The sequence below is a fragment of the Callithrix jacchus genome, chromosome 6 (assembly GCF_049354715.1).
Source record: "Callithrix jacchus isolate 240 chromosome 6, calJac240_pri, whole genome shotgun sequence".
NCBI classification, from domain to species: Eukaryota; Metazoa; Chordata; class Mammalia; order Primates; family Cebidae; genus Callithrix; species Callithrix jacchus.
Genome location: NC_133507.1, coordinates 50,677,699 through 50,700,647, shown reverse-complemented (window position 1 = coordinate 50,700,647; position 22,949 = coordinate 50,677,699). Strand labels below are relative to the sequence as shown.

Here is a 22,949-nt window from a genome sequence, read left to right as displayed (position 1 = left end):
GTCAGGATAAAGTAACAACACATATTATAATTTGTTTTGCACTTCATTCCTGATTCTCATATGGATATAATTAGGAAATTTTATACACTTCTAGATTTAATCTGTGTATATGTTTATGGATATGCAAGTAAGAGAATGTTCTTATTCAGATAATTAGTTCTAGTTCAGTTTTGCAGAGGAGGTCAAATAAGCTTTTCTCAGGTAGAAGAAACTATACCAAACCAAGAGTTAACACACTTGATGCAGAGTTTATTAGCAATGTAAATGTCATTACCTCTGATTGAACAGCTGAACAAACAGCGAAGGGCCACTGTGACTTTCAAACTTTAGGAACAGAATCTAATGACCTTAGAAAGCAAAATAACTGTTTCCCATTAAGTATGGAAGTTATTCAGTTCTGACCATCATCATGATTGGCAATTAATAATTCAAATGACTTGTGTTAATCCAAAATGGTTCTCAGTATCTGGGCAGGGCAACTATGACTGTGTATATGAGTGAGGTACATTGTAACAAAATTGTTTTCATTCTATGCCTCATAGTCTCAGAGCGACTGTACACACATGGATAGGTACCACATCCATTCTCTAATGGTCTTGATTTGGGAGGGCAAGACGAATATTCCTACTACATTAGTTTGCTTTTATGTATAATTGCTATGGTTTTAAGAAATGGCTTAAATTGTAGTGTATACTCAGAAAGGAGAGTTACTTATTACCTTGTACATAACTCACTTATTGCCCTTGTAATACATTTGTTTGCTTTTCCCAACTACCTTCTTAAAAGCAGGGAACCTGTCTGAGTTAGGACGAACACAGGCACTGGTTTATAGCAGATGCTTAAGAAATATTTGAATGAATGTATAAATGGGTTAGAGCTTCTGAATGGAAGCCTATAGTACTTAAATGTACAACATACATAAATATAAACATTATCCAAAGCATCTCTCAGTGTATATGTGGATGCACAAACACACATATACATCCCATGTCCACTAGTTAAGGAAAGTGATTAATGTCTAAAGGTGTCTTGCCAACACTAGTAGCATATAATTATGTTATTAAGTAATATGTAATTGTGAAAGAAGGAAAAACCATTTAGAAGTTTATTGATTGCTTAATATGAAAAATGGATATATGTTAGCTTATAAACATTATGAGTTAAATATATCAGCCTAAGAAAACTTACAGAAATGCAAACACATTGACATTTATTCATAGCCACAGTTTTGGGATTTTTTGTTTGTTTGTTTTTAGTAAAGATGGCACAAACCACTAAACAATTAGTTTATTCATTGTTTTCCTTACTGTGGCCATAACAAGTATTCGTATTAGTAATTTATTAAAAATACTGATACATAATTATCCAAACTTTTATAAAAAGCAGTTATAGTTTTTTCCTGATAAGAATAAGCAATTTTGCAGTTTATAAGGTTTTAATAAACCCTTAAATTAACCTTACTTTTTCCCCAAGATTAGTAATTATAAAGAGGCATAGGTCCAGTTTTCACGTTTTCTACCAGAAATATACTGGCATGCACGGGCAATGTTTCTCTTTAAAGTAGATATTGGTACTATATAAATAGAGAATTACAATCATAGGTCTTATAGAAGGAAAGGACCTATATTCATGTACTTTTTGGCATATGCTATTAGAGCAACTTTATGTTTCAGTGTGAGATTTATATATCTGGTACATAATCAACTTTATATCAGGTACTCTCATTAGAACTAGAAGTAGCTTTAAATGGAAAAAATATTATTCCACCATCTCAGAAAAGAGTTTGGGCGTATTCCTCACTAGTTTTGACCATAAAAGATCCCTTTAGTACACCTGGGCCTGGGTCCCCTGCTTATTGTCTCATAGAGGGTTCTAAAGCTTCATGGAGTCTTTTACTCTGTTAGTCCAATGTTATAGGGCTCTTCTCCATGCGTAAAGATTCATTTGCAAATAATGATACTTTCTATTGCCTCAATATATTTTCATATCCAGTTTTCTCCTAGATTCCTTATATATCATCTGAGGAATGCTCAAAGCCATCTGTTATGAGATTTTCTTCAAACCTTCTCTAGCAAAAGGACTGGTTTTTATCATAACACACTTAACACCTTGATCAAGGAGGGAAACAGTGCAGCAGAGATTTCTGGAACAAAAAGATCAATTGGACTTACCCTGTGTTTGTTGAACTGCCTGAATTTTATAATCCCATGTGGATATGGGTATAGAGCTGAGATGCAAACACCTCCTGCTTCCTGGTCTCTTCCCTGAATTATGTTTCTATATTATCAGTATCTCCTTGCTACCAGTTTTCTCTGAAGTCATTATAGACTATGTTGAATCTATGAATCATGTTCACATTTGTTAGTCATTGAATAAATATTTGTCCAGAACTGGGTGTATGACTGTGCTCTTATGTAAAGATGCTCACAATATAATGCAGTAATAATGATGTGAATATAGGTATTACAGGAACAAAGTGAAGGAATACTTCATCCAACCTTAGTGAGTCAAAAGATGCTTCCTCTCTTAAAGATGTATAGAAACGGTTAGATTTATGACCATGTAGGCTATGTTAGTGTAAACGACATGATGAAGGTAAAGCTCCATGGGCATGGACACCCCAGCTGTCTAGATTAGGCCACATTCCCAACATCATGCATTCGATGTGGCTCAGAGGCCCTAGCCCTTAGCAAATCTATGTCAAATTAATAAATGGAAAAAAAGTATTTTAAGCAGGAGAGTGATGCGGTTCATTTTTGATTTTTAAATATATTGTTCTGGCAGTGGCATGGGAGATGGATCTAAAGAGACTGAAACTGGAGTAAGGAGTCCAGTAATGATGGGAAGAGATGAGGGTCTGACCTAGGGCAGACGGCAGTCACAGGGATGGATTTGAAACATACTGAACATCTAAAACCTGGTGACTGTGTGGCTGTAGGAAGAAAAGCAGAAGGATGGGGCAAGTGTTATGGCAGAGTTGCCATCATCTAACTTAAAGAATATAAGGAGAGGAGTTATCTAAAGGAAGAAACAAGTTAAAGTTTTTATGCAACGTATTATAATTTAAATGTGTGCCAACTTTTGAAATGAACCCATGAGGAAATTCTAATAGATTTTTAATGAATATCTTGTAGCACTTTAAAAATTTTAAATATCCCATGGGCATTATACCATTATACTGGATCAAGAATATAAACTAAAAGCATGGGTATCTCGCTTTAAACAAAACAAAACAAAAAAAATCTTTTAAGACTATCGAAACACTTGGGCGTAACTACCACTTATTCTTCATGCAGAAATCTTGGTAGAGAGAAAATTGTATTAATTCTTTCCTCCCTTTTGCTTTCTTTTTTTTCTTGATATTCTTCTCCTGGGTCTAGCATTCTGCAGTAAAGTAAACAGAATCAGCTACTGCTCCCAGACAAGTGGCCTTTGAAAGCTTCTCCTGTAGGAAGAAAAGCTTTCCAAGGAAAGGAGCAATGCTTTCAGGCCAAGGAGAATTCCAAATAAATAACATTTCTACTTCTGCTTCTCAATCTGGCTTTAACATTTGGTGAGGGGCAAAACAACCCAACCAAAGAAAGCTATTGTTCGTTTGAACTTAAAGTTCAAATAATGTTACATTTAATTTGTTATCAGATCATTATAACTATAGTTGAAATATCTAATCCTGGTATGGTAAAGATTTGTAAGAAATCTTGTTCAATTTTTTTTCTCCCTTTTAGCACTGCTGTCTTCCTCTTCTATATGTATGTTTTAGTATCACAGAATGAGTAATTTTATTGCCACATCTCAGAGCAAATTCTCTCAGCCCAGATAAATTTGGCTTTTGGCATGGTTATGGGGCATCCAGTTGGCAATACCCAGCAGGTATCTGGATATACAGAGCTGAGGAAGGGGGCAGAGGCCGGAGCTCTGAGAAGCAGTCATTGGCAGAGAGATGATATCGAGAGAGGCAGGGAGACCATCCAGAGGGTAAGAGGGACACCAGCAGAAGACTGATGTTGGCACCTGAACATTATCAACATACACCGAAACAAAAGAAGAAGGGCAGTTCTAAAAAGAGAAAGCAATTAGAGAGACTAGAGGAGGGCCTGGAGAGAGAAATATCCTAGAAGGCACAGATTCAAGAACTTAAAGGAGGGAGTAAGAGAGCAAATAAAACAAACAGCTTCTTTCCTTAGGTAAAGCCCTGACTGCCTAACCTCCCTCCTTCCTTCCCTAACTCCTCAGAACCTTAAGAGAAGACGGTAGTTAGTTGTTGTTGTGTCCTTACTTATAAATGTTCACACTCTATACTATATGAAGGCTATCATTTCTTCATTGTACAAGTATGACTTCAGATTAACTTTCTTAGTATTGCTTCCATCTAGTTTGTTTATAGGCTTTGTGGTTTTTAATGGTCTTTTCCTGTAAGTAGCTATAGTTGATTTGACTGTAATACAAGTCCTTCAATATTAATTATTTTAGTGGTTACCCAGCAGATTTTATCATTGTTTACTCGAGAATGTTTTTTAGCCTACTCTCCTCCTTATTCGGAATAAAGCAGATAAATACCTTGCTCAGAGCCAAACAGGAATACTTTAGATTCTGCTTCCATAGACTTTCTACTTTATTTGCACTGACTCCTAAAAATATCGAAAAGGATATATAGAAAAGTTCATTGAATTGTCTGAGTTCATTTATTGTTCTGAGCAAGAACAATACTCCCTATCTGATCAGTATCACTGCTGATCCATATTTTATCCACAGAAAGGTACAGTTTTGTTTTTCCCCAAAGAGATTGTGGTTTAACCTATATTTGCCCTACTGTAAAATATAGTTTGTGTGTAAAATTCAAACCCCTTAATCTAGGTCTGAGTCCTACTTCTATTAAAACACCCTCAAGTAGTTAATTTTTATTTGCCCATTCCTCATGGGTAAAGATTTTGTTAAGGATCTTAGACAGCATTACGGTAAAGGAGTGATTTTAAAAGTCGTCTCTCTTGGTTCACAAGGATACAGTTCTGTGTAAAAAGAAAATAAAATAGATATTATAATAATGCTATACTTTTTATCAACTGTATGTCAGAGCTCCTTATTGACCTTATTTTTATGGCATTTTGGTGAGTTTGTTTTTATTCTAGTTCTCATATTCACAGAAACCAGAATGTAAAAAATTAAGACTTTTATCCAAAGCCACATAGGGATTAGATCTGAGTAACTTTGGCATTGCTGACACACTACTTGTCTTTTTCCTCCAAGCTTACTTAAAATATTTATGAAGCCCTTGAAAGCCTTCTCATCCGTTTTTTTATTTTCCCCTTAGAGTATTGATTTCTATTTTTTTAACTTCAAAAATTCACATCGCACAATTGTGAAAACGTTTGAAAATAACTTTCTTAAATTTAGCTTTTAATCTAAATTTTTTATTTTTTTAAATACCTAATTTTATAGCACATGATATAGCTTATAAAACAAATATTCATCAACGTTGAGCAAAATGATAAATTTTACTTTTGAAAGTTTGTTTTTAGGAAAAACTGAACCTATCCTTTAATTTTTTGTTCCTTGGTGTTTTTTTTTTTCCTGGTAGCTGCTGGCCTCACAAAGTATCATTAGCATATCAGTTTGGTGTTTTGGCAAAATAAAAATTATACTAATCCTTTCATCCAAGTCTAAGTGCTATTGCTTAAAATTTTTCTTCTGGAATTTTTCATGTGAAGTTCTCGGACATTGAGAAAAGATAATGATTCAGATTTATTGATAAAGACTAATTGCTGCAAGAGATGTACTGTGAGATGCATATGCAAAGTCCGAGAAGACATGATAGAGAAGATATGAAGTAGCCATTCCTAAGTCACTTTCTTCTTCTTTAAAGTATCAACATTTATTAGGTTAACATCAAATACTTGAGAGCAGATTCTTGAAATCATTGACCAAATCTGACTCTTGCTATAAGATTTGAAATGCCTGAAAATCAAAAGTAATTGTGGAAATTCAGATACTTTGTTATTTATTAAATGGTCCTGGTAATTTTAATGATAGCCACATATTTTAAACAAATGATTATCTTTGAGAGAGGAATTATAAGTGAGAGCCTAATTCAACAATTCCCTTTTTTCATGGCTGTTGTTTGCCCTTCTTTTTGGTGGTACTGAAAAAAAAATAGGGTTTAGTGGGAAGGGGAGGCCTGCACAGTCTAGCACACAGGCCTTACACCTGTAGTATGGAAAGGTAGAAACCAAAATCCCTGAGCTGGAGGGATTTTTAGGTCAAAGCTTAGACATGACATTCCCCTCCAAGCTGAGCTCTCCTTCTGTGTTCTTTCTCCATGATAGGCCCCTCCATCTATCTACCCAAGCTGGGAGTCTTGGTGAATAGTACATTGGTATTAGCCCCATCTCTAATCAGTTATCATGTCCTTTTGAGTCTATCTCTTTTGTCTGTGTTGTTTTCTCATTACAGCCTAACCCTCAGTTCAAATTGTCTCTCAATGGATTACTATAATGCCTTCTTCTTGAATTCCTTAGCACTATCAGCCTCTTTTTTTTTCTCACCCAGCCTTCATCATAAGCTCCTCTTGAACATATACATAATTTATTCTCTAACCACCAATGTTTCTAATACAAAGGCCTCATCATGGCATGCCCTTGTTTAAAATCTGTCTTTGACACTTCACTGCTTTTAGGACAATTCTAAACACATTAAACTGACTTATAGGACTTGAATTGATCTGATCCCAGCTTACGTCTCCAAGAACATTTCTTACCCCAGAGAAAACTTTAGTCAATACTGAAAATCTTTCATTTCAGGACACCATTCTTATTCTGGCTCCAGGTCTGGCTTTATGTGTAGTTTTCTCAAAACATACCTTGATCAGTTCTTCTTCTATCATATTCCCTTTATCCTAGATAAATTCTACTCTTCAAGTTTTCAGTTTAGATTTTACTTTTTCAAGAAAGCCTTACTGGACACCTATGAAAGAATTACATACCCTTAGCATATCAGTATTTTTTCCTATTGCCACATTATCACTCTGTATCTTAAATGCCTGTACGTTCAAGTGAACCCTTCACAAGGCAGTTAGCTCCATGAAGGCATAGTCTCAAGGTTTCTGGTCCATCATTATATCCTTAACACCTAGTACAGTATGTGGCTTTTAGCCATCATTAAAAGTCAGTTGGATATTTGAATAGATGGACTTTTTTATTCATAAACAGCTGAGAAGGCCAAGTGTGATTTTAGAATTACCAGACACCTCAAAGTTCTGTGCCAGAATATGGAAACATAAAGTGGCTCCTGGCCCACCTCTTGTCCTGTTCAACAAGAAGGTGGACACCTAGTTCTGACTGCCAACCTCCAACTACATTTCCTGAAAATAGCCATTTTGAGGCTACTCCCAGGCCCACACAGATGTTGTCAGAAAAGGAAGGGATATGGAAAAGAGACCTACACAGAACTTGGAAGTAGTCCCAGGGCCATTAGGGCATGGACTTACAGAATCTCAGGAACCCAGGATGTGGTCTAGAAGGAGTGGGGAGGGAAGGCATAGACAATGTGGGCTGATCCTTTTGACCTATGGACTGGGTAGGAGTATGGCCAGGGAGGGTTGTGTCTACGAGCCCTACTCCAAGCAGGAGATGATCTGGATTTGTTCTAGAGTTTGTACTCATGTATATTTGTGAAAGTATAGCATTAAAAACAACTGTCTAATATTATATTTGTAAAACCCCATCTGAAAATATGAATAGAACTTAAAGGTTGTAACTAACCTTTTAATTGTTTGTATTTGAAGACCACATGACTCTCTATTCTGTTGTGTTCTGGGAAACAGTTTCAAGTACCGTTTAAGAGCACAGTGTTTAAAGCCAGAACAGGTGTATGAGTTGTGAGATCGTTTTTGTTCTGAATTGTCCCTTTGCTGGCTATGAAGCCCTTGGCAGAGTGCTTCATCTGCTGAATAGAGGTAATCTTCCTTTGGGCTTGTAGTGAGAGTACGTGAGGTTAGAGTCTTTAAAAGGCTTAGCTCAAGTAAATGCTCAATAGATCACAGGGCTGTCATCATCATCATAATCACTGTCATTATTTTTACAGCTGTTATTTCTCATTGTCTATAACTGTTGTGATGACCTTGAGCAAGTCACATAACCTCTCAGAACCTCAATTTCTTCCTCCATAAAACGAGATGTTTGGAGCAGAGAGTAACGAAGATTTTGTCCAGTTAAAAGTAAGGACTTTCAGGAGTTCCTTCTCTTTCAGTTTACGCTGAACTTGAACTTGACCCCACAAGCTGTGTTTAAATTGTTAATGGAATTTAGCTACTATGCATGTAGTATCTCTATCTATTCTACTTTTATCAAACTTGGTATGCAATAACTGAAGAAACCTGGATTAAATATGTTGTTTATGAAGCAACTATGCAGTTTATGAAACAAGTATTTGCTTTATAGAAGAAGGATTTCTTGTAGAATCCCTTTTACTCACAGGCTCTTCTAGTACATTAAAAATAAAATTTGATTTTAAAAAAGATATTTGGTTTGCCTGCAACTTTTCAGAAACATATGCAGACATTTCTAATCCTTTGAATCACAGAATCCTTTGTGAATTGATTAACTCTGATTCCTCTCTTTGAGTAATGAGCATGGCTGCAAATATTTGCATACAATTCCTGGAGAGGGGGTTGTCCATGGATCCTAATTTAAGAATCCCTGGCATAAAGCCAAAATAAAGAGAAAGCCAATAAAAACAGAATATGCTGAGAATATTATAGGCATTTCTAAATGCCAGTCTCCAAACACCTGGCTCTATTCAGAATCAGAGAAACAAAGAGAGAACTAATATTTATTGAGCTCACACTGTGCCGGACACTGTGTTAAGCACTGTGTAAGTGTCCTTCCCCTTCCAAATCTAAGAAAGACAAGTATTATTTCTGATGAGAAAACTGAGGCTCACAGAATAAGCACTTCTTCAAAGTCTTTTCACCATTAAGTGGTAAAAGAAAATTTGAACTGGGGTCTAGCTCTAAGACTACATACACTATGATAAAAGACCCTAAATCCCTTCACATTTATTCCCAAGCTCCCAAGTCTTTATTAAAGAATAGATCACAGAAATGTATAGATTTTTCTTCTTAGTGAACTCACAAAGGAATTCCCAAAATCAGCTTCCTGTTGAGAGCCAGTCCTTTCCCTCTCCCATGTTCTGTGCCATCAGAGCTGGGAGGACTTGCAGAAGTGATATGTTCGTGTTGGGATGGGGTGGGGCAGCAGAGAGCTGAGAGATGAGGGACTCTCTTGGCTGGACGTGATTCAAAAGTTCTGATCCTCTACGTGCTCCAGTAAAGTTTTCCGGCTGGCATCTGTGTTAAAGAGTTGTCAGCTGGGAGCAGAGAAGTAGCCAGTCAGCTTCAGAAAACCTCATTTGCCAAGTCTCACATGAGAATAGTGAAGACAGCCTCCATTTGGAAAAGACCTGCTTCTAGAAAGATTTATTACATAGGGGTCATGTTGCATAACATGGGCTATGTTCAGGATACTCAACTCCTCCTTGATTCATTCACATTTCATAAGATAGCTAGTTAATCTCTTCAAAAAGGAGGGACTAAATGGGGAAGTAAATGAAGGGCCTGATATGAATGACAGAACAACCTAAGTCTTATTGGAATTCTTTCTTGGACTATGTCTATAGCCTTGGTGCTATAAGCCAATATTGAGCTTCTTCATAAACAGCGTGACCCAATGCTGTGCAGAAAGCTCTGTGCTTTGCACACTTAAAGACCTTATATATTAAGGTAAGTTCTGTTGTCCTCATGTTCTAACCTGTCCAAACAGAACATTCATGGTGATTTGGGAATATACTCACAAATACATTTTTGGTTTCAAGTCATTTTAAGATATGCTATCTTATCACCTTAGCCTTTATGTGTCCTAGAAAATTATGCTGCTTTCACAGTGATATTAAAGGCACTGTGAGATTTGGTATTTGATTTAGATTTTCCTCATGATTTCCCATATAATATATAACTGCTTCATAAAGTTACTTGCTATGAAGTATTTCAGACCTTTATTCGGCAGTAATGAGGAAGATACTACTTGAAAATGTTTAAGAGTAAAATATGCATATTTAGGAGTAACTGACATCTGACATGCATTTTTTTCTCATATGCTATGGATGGTGCAAAAGATATTTACTAGTGTAAAGATGATACCACCTTATATCAGCAAGGCAGCATAACATAGCAATAAAATTTTGGACTCTAGAGCCAAACTATGTGTGTTTGAACCCCAGCTCTGATGCTTGCCTGCTTCAGGACCTTGGGCAAGATATTGTGTCTTTGTGTACCCTGTTTCCTCATCTAGAGAATGCAGATAATAGCAAGTTCTTCCTTTATTGTGTTAATTTGGAAATCGGGTGGATTCATATACATAAGTGCTTAGAACAGTGTTGGTGAATAATAAATGTTATGTAAGTGTTAGACATTGTTTTACAAATGTGTAAAGATGACTAATAAACTCTAGGTGTTAGATGGTTTCAAAATAACAGTTTATCCTCAGTTTAAGCTCTAACTAGGACCTATGCCATTCTGTCTTCTTATACCAAATCTGCACATCAATTAATGGCTTCACTGACATCTGTGGGCTGAGGATCCTCATGTACCTGTAAATGGAAATGTGTACTAAGTTTGATAGATTTCAGTTTGACAGGTTGAATAAATACCATTTCTCACACATACCCAACATATTTTTGCCAAATGTATGTCAGCCCTACTGTGATAATGAAATACCACTGTACCATAAATGTTGCTAACTTCATAACAGCTTTGAATATGATCAGTGAATACTGAGGGAAAAAATAACACGAATACTATGTGAGAAGTCCTTGAAACCATTTTATGCTAAAATAGTATCTTCACATTCGAAAGTGCTGCAAAATATGTATTCACTCAAAATATGTATTGAGTACCTACTATGGGCCTGGCACTGCTCTAGAAACTGGGAATATAGTCGTTGCCTTTGTGGAGATTATATTTTAGTGAGAGGAGATAATGAAAAAGTAAACAAGTAAAAGATGGTCATTTTAGAGACAAGTAAGTGCCATGAAGTAAAGAAAACAGAGCAGTGTAATAGAGGGAGTGGCTCACTTAGGAGGTGGTAACTGAGCTGAGGCACAACTGAAATGGGAGCAAGGAGTTTCATGCTGAGGGAACAGCAAAGGCAAAGCCTGAGATAGAGTGAATGTGATGTGTTTGGGAAAGAGGGAAGAAGGAAGCTTAGATCTTGGGGGCTGGGGAGGAGAGGCAGTACTTGGTGAGGTTTTGGAAGTAGGCAGGGGCTTAATTAAACGCGTGGTGACTGTAGGCCATGGCAAGGGGGCTGATTTTAATCCAGGTGCTGTGGGAAGCTGTTGCACTGGAGTGACATGATCAGATTTGTACTTTTGAACAGTTTGCTTGGCTGCTGTGTCAGAACCAAATGAGCATAAGGGGTCCCAGAAAGATCCCTTAACAGCCATAAGCTGTAATACAGACAAATGCTGGTGTCTCAGACTAGTATCTGACAGTGACATGGAAGGAGATGGGAAGATTTGCAGTCTATGTTGAAGGTGGAAACAACAGGACTTGCCAATAGTCTAAATGTAGATGGGAGCTAAAGGAGGAATCGAAGAATCACGTATTGTAAGGTCCTGTTCAAGTCTTGCCTTCTCAGTGAAACTTTCCCCACCTCTTCTAACCCACTTTTGTCTCTCCTTTGATCATAGTGGTTGGTGAGCTGACAGTATGTGCAAGGCATTGTTCCTGCTGCTTAGAATACATTAGTGAATGAAACAAAGCTCTCTGCCCTATGGATGTTATGTTCTGTCCTGTACCACTTCTATATCTGTGCCTCTAATTTACACTAAATTTTATGTGTCTTTATTTAGTCTCTAATTGTATTGTATGTATTATTTTTGTTCTCTAAACAGACAAGCACCTTTAGGACCAGTGACCCCCCCCCCCCGCTTTTCAATTTACCATAACATCTAGCTCAGTGATGGTGGAAGCAAAAGCAACAGTTTAAATATGTTCTTTTCATCCCCACAGATAGCTTGTTTATAGGTTTGCCTGCTGCTTTAAATAAGAAAACTAATGAAAAATCCAAAATTGCAATTCAGATGATTAGAAGGGCCATAATTTTTTCATTAAAAAAGATTGTGGGTTGGGTTCAGTGGCTTATGCCTGTAATCCCAGCACTTTGGGAGGCCAAGGTAGGTGGATCATTTGAGGTCAGGAGTGTGAGACCAGCCTGGCCAACATGGCAAAAGTCCTTCTCTACTAAAAATACAAAATTAGCCTGGTGTGGTGATGGGCACCCGTAATCCCAGCTACTCAGGAGGCTGAGGCAGGAGAAACGGTTGAACTCAGGAGGTGGAGGTTGCAGTAAGCCTGAAATCGTGCCACTGCACGCCTGGGTGACAGAGCGAGACGATGTCTCAAAAAAACAAAAAAGATTATGTACTCACTCAAGAGTTACTCTAAAATAACAGCTGCCCTCCCCCAATAAATATAATTAAAAATTTGTAAACAAGTCATTACGCATTTGTCAGGGGGATTTGGATGAAGGAACTGAAGCTGAGAAATCAGAGGCGATAGTATATTTAAATTAATCCAAAATGAAGACATGGAAACTATAATTTAGAGTTGTAAAAAGAAAATAATTTCTGATTTCTAAAAATTCAAATATGTGCACTTTATACAGGACTTCCATTTTCTACATTTACAATTTACAATCAACAGTTATAAATCCTTTAACCAGGTCACATTCATCCTGGCAATGAAAAGTAACGATTCAAATACACAACTAAGTTGGCTTCAGGTTATGACTTTCTGAATATGTCTTAAAATACTAACAAGAAAACAAAAGTCATGGTTTTATGTTTTGCCAGGAAGACAGTATCTTCACAAACACTCATAGGCTATTGACTCCTTTTCAAGACCCCTTAGAGTAGGATTGGCATTGAGGTGCTATTGCTAATGCAATGCTGTGTCTTCCACAGCTGTCCTGCAGGTTAATTAAGCTTTCGAGGATTATCCCTGGAATTATTATTTCCATGAAAAATGCTTCTGGATTCTAGAATACTGACTTTAAACCAAAATTAGGAACATACTTCATTTATAAGAGGTCTTTAACTTGTTTCTGTAATTCTCATAATCCATGTACTCTTTGAAGATGATCATAATTATCATGAGCAATAAAACCTTTAATCAGGTAGTATGCAGCAGCACAGTTCTTATGTTAAAAGCACAGATGCTGTCACCTTGCCTCTTTCGTTCACTCAATACATTCATTAAGTGCCTTCTCTGGGCAGGGCCCTAGACAAACAGCAGTAAATCAAGTCTGGTGTCTAAGCCGGAAGAGCTTAGAGCTCTTTGGGGAAGAAGACACATGTGCAAGTAATACACAGTGAACAATCTTAAGTTCTGTAGCGGAGATGAAAATAAAATGTATTCAGGTTCAGAAGAAAGCAAAATGCTTTCTTCTGAAAAAAAGAGGGAAGGCTTCCTGGAAGAGATGGCATTTGAAGTGCCACTTGAAAATGGAGAGAATTTTAAAGGAAACAAGAGAAAAGCATCCTGGAAGTCATGACAGCATGAAAAAGTGATAGAAAGTGTGTATGTACAAGAAGCAGCTAGTGCTTCATGCAGGCAACATTTCTGGAGCAACTACCAAGTGTAAGGCCCTGCCTATGAAGCCAGAGAAGAAAAGAAAAATAAGATGTGGGCCCCGCCCTGAGGGAGAATTTAGTTTAATAAATCTTATAAAGTGTGAGAAAACAGTTTCCATTTAAGTTTGAGGATGGTGGTGGATGCTGAACTGCAGCACTGGAATTGGATTTTATGGTGATGTTGATAATAATGCTCATCATTCACTAAATCCTTCAGTGTTCTAGGCACCATGGTAAAAATTTACGTGCATTATTTCCTTCAGAGCTCCTCATGAGATATGATTGCTGTTTTATTCCTACTTGTCAGCTGAGAAAATTGGGGTTAAGTCAAGTAATTTATGTAGTGTTTCCCAGCTGGTAAGTAGCAGAGTAGAGATTTAAACTCATGTATAGTATTACAGAGCCTGTAAGTCACTGAGGGGAGCCATAGGAGATGTTTGAGTAGGGTATTGACTGATTTGAGCTGTTCTTCTTAAGAATTCATTTGACTACAAGGGGAATGCAATGATTAAGGAATTATGTTGTGAACAGCTAATGAGGACCTAAATGAAGGTAATGATAATGGGTATGAAAAAGGAAAGGGGGTGACAGATGTCATAAAGTTTACTAACTGGATTCAGGGACAAGGAAGAGGGAGAAATCAAATACAGCTTAAAGTTTTAGAGTCTGCATGTGAGGAAGTAAAGACCAGCAGAGAAGAAATATCCTTTAGGCAGTGAGGTGAGGGGATGGGGGCAGGGAGGCTGGGATAAGTAGTTTAATTTTGTGCAAGTTGAACTTGAGGTGCCAGTGGGATACACATCGGAGGGAAAATGCAAAAGTTGAGGTTAGAAATACAAAAATTGATCTTGGAAAAGAGGTGATTTAGAAAGATTGTATTCTACCAATGGTAGAGAGGTTGACGAGGACTGATAGGGGCCTTCAGAACCTTAGTTTTATTTTGCTAGAGAAATCATAAGCAGAAATCAATACAGTGTTTATGAAGTGAAGGATAGTAAAAAATAAAGCAAAGGAATATGGGCTACTCTAAAAGAAGTTAAATGGTAAGAGCAAGTAGTTGGTAGACTAAGAGGCTAACAAGAATGAAGCAAGTTTTGTTTCCTTAAGAATGGGCTGACTAAAGAAAGATGGTGTTTGATAGGGTAAGGTTTATAGAGAGGGTGGGGCTGCATTAACTAACTCAAGGTGATGACTTAGCTGGGTGATGCCTGGTGCCTCCTTTGGATCCATCCAAACTCTTCTCATCTTTTAGATAACCACTTAAATGTCGCCTCTCTGCAGAGCCTTTGACTCTCCTGTAGTTTTCCCCATAGAGGGTTAAGTGTTTCTTATCCAATTCTCCCACAGCTTAGTACCTACCTGCACTATGGACCAGTGGTTCTCAAACATCAGCATGTTTCAGGTCATTTGGGGGACTGGCTAAAACACAGATTACTGGACCCTATCCCCAGTGTTTAGGATTCTACAGATCTGGAGTGAGGCCTCAGAATTTGCTTTTCTAATAAGTTCTCAGGTGATGCTGTTCTGAGAACCACACTTTGTGTACTACTGAACTAAACTAAAAATATGTGAGAGGTACAAATAAAGAGCTTGGGAGCTCAAGGATGCACTAATAGTCCAGACTTAGAAATGTTCTAGAAAAATACTCCAAGAAATCAGTCATGATTTAACAACAGGTAAGAAAGAATAAAATACTTCGCTTAGCTTCATGAAATAAAAATACTTTGAAGAGGTCATCAGCATAATCTCTATAGAGCAGAGGTTTCTTAGGGGAGAGCTATCACAGATGAAGCTTTTTTTTTTAAATGAAAACCACAGCCATGACTATAATTTTGCTGTAATCATGAGGAATGCCCAATTGTTATTTGAGGGGAAATAAGTATATAGCCAGCATACTATTTTTCATTTAGAGTAGTATTTTGTTATTATTCATAACTGAGATCATTGAGACTGGAAAAATGTACCATTTCTAAGAGCTAGTTTTATAATTACCATTTTGTTTGCTGCATCCAATTATTCATGTAGGTTTACCTGTCCCTGGTAGTTACTGTGCAAATCTGACATAAGCAGATATACTAAATCTCAGAATTTGCGTAAGTATAATTTTTTCAGTACATCACTGAAGTGTTGGCTGTGGTTAGCAAATGTGCTGAGTTGCACAACCAAAGGTCCAAAATCCTTCCTGACATTCGCAAGCATCAGTCATTTCAAGTTTCCTTTATTCATTCAAATACCAACTAAGCTAACTCATCAGTGTCAATGACAATCAGCTTAGCATAAGCAAAACAACCATTCGGTCATAGCCACACTGTGTAACATGGATATATCAGATGCTTTATTCTGATAATATAGTCTGATGCCACTAGATGCAAAGTTTAATTAATTAGATATGAGAGTAAATAATAAAACATTTTTATTCCAAGCCTGTATAACTTTAATTTTACCATGATAATACCCCATATAACTGAAATTAGGTTTTTGAGTTGAGATGCACAAACCTATTAATTTTATTAATAGCAAATTGATATCTACTTTAGTCTTTTTGAATATATGAATCTTTATTTAAAACCTAAAAATCCATGGGAAAGGAAACAAATTCTTCAGGCCTAATAGTATGCAAATAAATTATTCTTGTCTAACAGAATAAAAATAAAGTTTGTCATGAGAACACATTCCTTTTTGAAATAAAAAGCAATTTAAAAAATTTAGTTACCCACCTAAGAGAGAATAATCCCCTTGACATATAAGTGATACTGAAAACTCCAAATTGTTATGATAAGTAGATATTTTGGTAGAATTGAATTGCTTTCTTAGAGGGGAAATGTGTCAGTTTTCTTCATTTCAAACTTTACCATGACACAGTGGTAGTTTTTGAGTAGCTGGGAGATACTTAGAAAAATTACGTGAAAGAAAGCCACTTGTCAGTCTTTTAGGATATATTTGGTTCTCTGTCATCAGAAGGTAGTCTGCCCTCTCCCTGGAATCAAGTTGCAAACACTATCCTCAATAGTAATTAGAGCTAGGCGGCAATTACAGGACATATGATTTGTTCAGAAGCACTGCCTGCCAGCGGTTTCCTAGCACCACATTTCACAGGAGCACCAGGTTAAAATGATGGAATTATTTACCTTTAAATGTAATACCTTGTACAATGCTCAAATGCAGAAGTGAACGTGGACTTTAACCTTAAAAACAAAGGTAAGCACTGCTAATTAACCCACATTTACACCTTAAGAAACTTTCTTATGAAGTATGTGACAAAAATATAAAACAGTTCAAATGAACTTCAGAAAAAGAGAAAAGTATCCGAATTAAGACAAATAGAATTTGCTAGTTGTGCAACTCCTTAGTCTAATGCTATCATGATTTTCCTAGCCTGTTTGTATTTCAGTTGCACTTTTGAACCACTGTGCTAACTATAATGACGAGGTGACTGATTTCCCATATTTCTTTAATCTTTATGAGCTACCATTTCCTTTTCTTTCAGTTTGTGTCAGAATAACTACTAGGTAAAAATGAGATTCATGTCAATCCAAGTATGTTAGAACACTCTCTCCTTTTTATCTTCTCTTCAGAAAGTATGTTTAAGCTAATGATTATACATGTCCAAGAATCTACATTCAGATTGACAGGATAGTGGCTGGTAGCCTGTAATCAAATTGAGTGACGTGGGCGATTTGCGTTCTTATCACATGATTTTTATGATAGGCACCATTTCAAGTGTTAATGTTCCATCTAATTCACGTCAAAGCTCAATGGTTTCATGTTTGTTTAGACCCTTGGGCATAGAAATCTCTCTGGAAACCAGGTGAGTTTAGCTCCTCAAGAGGGAGTATTGTCTGTTATAAGAGTAGGTATAATTTGTATGTATACAATAGGTATTTGCAAAATTCTTATTTCTATTTTGATGTTATCACTTTATTTTCCCCATCTTTTATTTCTTCCACCTTACTCCCCACCTAAGAAATCCTTTTTTTTTCTTCAATTTTTCCATTTGTAAATCATGAATAAATACATTGTTAGGGAAGTATTAGGAAAGGACTTATGTACTCTTGGCACCAGGAAGATGTTTTTATCTCATTGTCTCCAGTGGGATTTCAGGTGGTTTGGAAAATATTGAAAGAGCATTGACTTCTTTTATTCTGTCTTACTCATCGGTTAGAAGTGTAAACACTGAGGGTTCAAGGGACTTGCAAAAAATGAATAGGTTAAGCCAAAGTGCATTAATTTTTCCAAGGTCCTTGAGACACTGATTTGTGACCTCTTCGCAGATAATGTTGCTCAGTATAGTTATTACATACCTGATTTAGGGAGAATTTTTTTGTAGTGCCAGATTCATCATTGCCTTCATTTTCTATGTTTAATTTTCATAGAATTATTTATCCCTAAACATATTTTCTTCATCAGAAAAACATGGGATGATCATAAGCCATACAAAGTTTAGACAAGGACTTAGTGTGGTATGTATAAAACACATGTAAAGAGCTACTTAACATATGTAAAAGCACCTTGTGCTCTCCAGTAAAATGGCATAGTATTTGTAGAAAGCAGGACGCAATGATGAATTTCTGTAAAAATATACCATAAAATTCTATGGTGCACGTAAGTTTCTAACTTGTCCCACTCCTTCACATGCATGGCAGATACCCTCGTGGGAGCACGTAATGAAAACAATCCTCGGCTGTTACAACTAGCATGACTACTGGAGACACAATTAGAGATATAGTCTAATTTAATTGTTAAATCTTGTCACAGGGACAAACCTGTCCTGATCCTAGAATAATCTTGCTATTAACCTTTTGATTTATAGAAGCAAATATTAAAAATAAAACTAATACAGTATAGTTGCAACTTAAGGCAAACGACAAATTTTCTGAGTTATTTGTAGGTCCCTGGAAGTATTATGGTGGGAGCCAGAGACAAAGGAGACACACAGATAGGCACACACATGTACAAAAACAGAGACAGAGACAGAGACAGAGATGTCAATACATGAGACACAGGAGATGAGAGAGGCAGAAAAGACAGGTGAGAAAGTAGGAGACTATAGAAACCATTATTAGGAAAGGGAGAGAAAGAGGGCATTACAGAAAGAGAGACAGAGATACAAGTCAAAGTTTGGAAAGTTGTAGAGATTGTGCAATTTGGGAACTTTGGGTTTTGCATTTCTATTAGCAGAAATCATACTTTCTTAAGTTAAATGCATTGAACACCAGATTCATTTTTGAGAATTGTTTACTTTCCTTGGCATCTTTTAAAGCAAAAGGAGCTTGAAGTGTTTGAAGTTCAGGAGAGACCAAGAGTTAAAACAAATGTTTTTGAAGAAAATTTTCCATTCCTTTGTTGCCTCATAAAGCAAATCATTGAAAAGGAAAATAATGAGTGCTGTGATGAAATGCTCTACTTTCAGTGGTACTACTTATGAAAAAGTTATTATGGCTTGACTTTTGGTGTGCACTGCTGGGATAGGAGAGAATCATTTAGGAAGCCAAAGTGAAATTCCATATAAAGAATATTATTCAGGTTTAAAAAGATCCTACCATTTGCAACAACGTGATTGAGACTGGAAGATTTCATGTTAAATGACATAAGCCAGAAAAAAAACACTGCATGATCTCTCTTATATATAGAAATTTTTTTAATGTCAAATATATAGAAACAGAGAATAGAGTGGTGGCTATCACAGTGTGGGGGAGAGGGGAACATGGGGAGATGTAGGCAAATATAGGCAAAGGGCAGAAAGTTGTAATTATACAGAATGACTATATATCTAGAGATCTAAGGTACAGCATGAGGACTGTAGTTAATATTGTTTTGTATATTAGAAAATTTCTAAGAGTGGATTTTAGGTACTCTTACCACACAAAGTAACCATGTGACATAATGGATGTATGTCAAATTGCTTTACCATAGTAATCATTTCACTATATATGTGTGCATCAAAACATCATATTGTATACAGTAAATTTTATATGATATTAAAAAAAGAACCTGACAATCAAATCATAAAGTAAAAATTTCGATGACTATGTTAAAAAAGAAGAAAAAGAAATTTCACATGAGAAAGTCTGGTACAAAGTCAGTATAATAGCACAAGAGTAACATGATGCACAGGGACGGGGCAGTCATTTATGAGTCTCTTCACGTGCAGAAAATGCTTGGGTGTTCACTGGAGATGTTCTGCACGTGGCTAGTGCCCCAGAAACTGCCTACCTGACCAAAGCAAATAGCATGAGTTTCTGGTATGTCAGGATAATGGCAGAGTTTCAAGAACCCAGGCCAACTATTGGCCTAATCTGTTAAATACCCACTGGAGACCCTTTAGAGTACACACATTCCCTGGGTCACAGGACGTGTCATATGAGCTCGCATTGCCTTCTGGTCACCCACAGGAGTGTTTGAAGGAGTTAGATGCCCTGCTTGACTAGACTGCTCCTGCTCATGCAGTTTTGCTCTACTCTACTTCATTTTATACAGATTTTTGTCATACAATGAGGAGGAGAAAGGAAATAACATCATTTTAGGAGTAAGATATTAAGAAATTTCCAATAAGGAATTGGTACTAATTCTAGTCCACTTTGCAAAACTAAGCAAAACTCACTGTCTTTCTTCCCTCTCCAGATCATTCTTCACCTTTTTTTCCCATTGTAGCTCCAGTTTTACCCTATGTTCACAATCTCTGCTCACTCTGTCCCTGGCATGGCCGGATCAGGCTCCCCATACCAGGTTTCCAAAGGGATGGGACAGGGGCTTTCATGCTGCTTGCACAGCCAACCCTGGCTGCCAGATGGAAGCCATCTCTGCCGCTCCTGGGTGAGAATGGCTTATTTGCTGATGGAGGACCAAGAGTGGCCTTTTCTATGATGGCCGCCATGACTATCATAGCTTACTATCATTATTTATGAACACTCTATAGTGCATTATAATTCTGGTGGCCTTGGGATACATGTGCAAAAAGGGTTTAGAGCAGTTTTTACTGTTTCTATTTATTCCCAAGTTGTGCCTTCTGGGATTTTATTACCTTTTGTTGTTATTGTTAATATGGGCAACTGGTTTTGAATAGCTATGAAGTGTTTGGTTAATATTTAAGCTAAAGAGACCATCTTTCTCTGCCAAGGTGGGAGTGGAGAGCACAAGCAGAGCAAATATTAACTCTTATTTTCTCAAATTGAATAAGCTTGAGGTGGGGGAAATATCCTTTCAAAAAGGATGATTTATATAAACCACCATGCTTTCCTTTTCCCTCCTTTTGGTTCTTAAATGCCACAGCCTAGACATTGAAAGCAGAAACTGAAATTCTCTGAAGCTAGGGGAAAAAGCATTTTGTGCCCTAGAGCTAGAATTTATAGCAGCAGCTGGGTGTGCTGACCTCCAGAGTTGCTGTATCCGGATCCCTTTAGCCTGGCTTTTCGTGGGAACTGCAGAGGAGAGGCCTAAAGACAGAGCCAGAGGTCTGAATAGCCCTGCTGCACTGATCTCAAGTGGAAGGTCAGTTACCATTGCTTGAAAAAAATGTCTTTTCAGACAGTATTTTTGTTGTGATTCTAATAGCACTTCAGTATAAAAACCACCAATACCACCGTGAGTGTGCCTCCTACCATGAGGCTGTTTCAGTTAGTTATATGGATCCAAGTAGTATGGTTAAAGTGTAGTTGTAATGAGCTTTGTTGTTCTCTTTTCTTTACCATTGGGAATATTAAAAGAAGTATTTAAAATGAGGTGTTATACTGGGGATTCAAAAAGCAGGGAGGAAGTGAGGGAGACAAGGGTTGAAAGCGTACCTATGAAGTACTATGTTCATTACTTGGGCAGCCCAAACCTCAACATCATACAGTATACCCATTATGTAAACCTGCACATGTACCCTATGAATCTAAAACGTATATATAATACATGTTTTATATATATAATAAAATAAAATGAGCTGTTTTAATCAATCTTGTGCTGTTTTTCAAACTGGAAAGAAATGTTGGCTTTTGGCCACACTGGCTTTTCTTGCACTGAATTTCTCTCATTAATCATGTTGATAAAATAGTAAAATTAAAATCTCATTTAACAAATGAACACTCTATTTAAAATTTCAGTCAAAGTTAAAAAAGAAAACAGACCAAATACTAACCTTAAATTTTTTAAGAAGGTAATGATGACAATATGTGATTCTTATATATCTTTGGTTGTATACACTTAAATATCCAAAACAGTGTTCACGGGCACTGAGCTTTAGGTTTGGTTCTGCCATCATGCAGGTACCATGTTAGATTAGACTCTCCAAATCCCATTTTTGTTATTCAATATGAAGGGTGGATTCCTAAATTATGCTTACCTCTAAAATTTTATTAAATATGATTTTTCTAGAACTGTTTGGTGACTTGAGAAGCACAGTTGTGCTTTTCCTGGGAAAGTTGTATTTTTAGGGAGGTTTCCAAAATAAATGATCATTCTGCACTGCTGTTAGGTCTCTAGCATGCTGTAAAGGTATAGCAAATAGTTCCTCTGTTTGTAATAGAAAGAGCCTTCAGACTTCAAGAAAAGGTCTTAATGCCATTGAGGAGAGTCACCAGGCAAATGTAGCTCAGGACCGTAGGTCATTTTGCCAGAAAATATCATCAGGCGCTGTGACCTCCCAATCCATTCTCGACCTCAGACAATTTTAGTAAAGCCCTGTCTGGAGATAATTTTGGCTTCTCCAAAGACTTTGTAATTTAGAAACAGCACATGACATTCCCTTTTGATAAGTCAGGTGTTTAAAAACTATTGCAAAAAACTTGAGAACACATTTGTTAGAATATTTTTTTTTCTTTTTCAGATTTCCTTTTTTGCATGATCATGCTTAATATTATTGGGTTATAATTTGAGAAACTATGATAAAGCAAAACATTTTAAATTCAGTCATAACTCTTTAAATTTATTTAAGTTATTAAATTCTCATACTTTTCAACGCTGCTTGAAAAAAAGGATCGCAGCCAATGAAGTATGTCACATGTTTGATCAAATGATAGTTTATACTATATAGCAAATAAATCTTATCCACTTTTTAACAACACTTAAATATAAGAAATTTAGTCTGTGGGCAAGATATTCAGGTGTAAATGAATCACCACTTGGCTAAATGAATCACCACTTGGCTGTACATGTTCTATTGCCACAGTATCTGAAAAGCCATCTGTTGCATGTTGGTGAAAGATTCATCGTTTTGTGTAAAAGCTGGCGTATTACTACTAAACTCAAAGGACATTGTGGCTTTATATCCCTCATGATGCGACTTC

General features: G+C 36.7%; 1 protein-coding gene across 17 annotated transcripts in view; it reads left to right on the top strand.

Annotated features, from left to right (window-relative positions):
* The window catches only part of ZNF385B (zinc finger protein 385B), a 400,251-nt gene that overhangs the window by 263,675 nt on the left and 113,627 nt on the right, over positions 1–22,949 (top strand). For 2 of the 17 annotated variants that reach the window (XM_078327334.1, XM_008998615.5), the window contains exon 1: positions 16,689–16,881. The exons of 13 other annotated variants lie outside the window; for them this stretch is intronic. The gene's annotated coding sequence lies outside the window, so the exon portion shown is untranslated. Of the gene's footprint in view, positions 1–16,688; positions 16,882–20,928; positions 21,172–22,949 lie in introns of those variants that run through there. 2 more of the 17 variants (XM_078327335.1, XM_008998616.5) reach the window with 1 other exon arrangement.